Source organism: Aphanomyces invadans (genome assembly GCF_000520115.1).
Source record: "Aphanomyces invadans strain NJM9701 unplaced genomic scaffold supercont1.77, whole genome shotgun sequence".
Classification (NCBI taxonomy): domain Eukaryota; phylum Oomycota; class Saprolegniomycetes; order Saprolegniales; family Verrucalvaceae; genus Aphanomyces; species Aphanomyces invadans.
Window position 1 is genome coordinate 209,705 of NW_008580222.1, and position 557 is coordinate 210,261.

The 557-nt window shown below is 40.6% G+C and overlaps 1 pseudogene across 1 annotated transcript; it reads right to left on the bottom strand.

Annotated features, from left to right (window-relative positions):
• Nucleotides 1-216: 216 nt before the first annotated feature.
• On the bottom strand, nucleotides 217-289 carry H310_14632 (annotated as a pseudogene). Its single transcript has one exon. The product of its transcript is annotated as a tRNA-OTHER (tRNA).
• Nucleotides 290-557: the final 268 nt, after the last annotated feature.

The window sequence follows — 557 nt, forward strand, 5'->3', positions numbered from 1 at the left end:
TTAGAAATACGATGTACATCGTCGAATTTAACACAAAAAGTAAACGATATGTCAACAGATGGTCGACTTTCGTGGATGTTCAAGCGAAATCAAAAATCCCTATTCAAAGAACGACTCATTTTCATAAAGAGGTTTCAGCTACTATCTAACATATTTTTAATTGCTAATTTATCATAAAAAGATCTTTCAATTAATTCTTAACTACTCTGATAAAAACGGGGGGCAGAGGGATTCGAACCCTCGACCTTTCGGTTTCCACGGCAGCACGCTACCACTGAGCTAACCAACCAACACACAGAATGTGGAAATATAAAAAGTTTCAAGTCAATAATTTGGGATACGAGGAAAATTCTAATGTCATCCGCTCTTTACAAGCATGTGAAGCACACGTATGATGTGTGCAAGCCTGGGAAGCGGTCCTGAGAGGTTGTCCAACTTGTCTTTGGGAGTCATGAGTGACGGATATAGCGCTTCCCATCGCCGTGTGCAAGCGCGGGAAGTGGTCGTGACTCAGGACCACTTCAATATTGCATTACAATTTGCAATATTGCATTGTA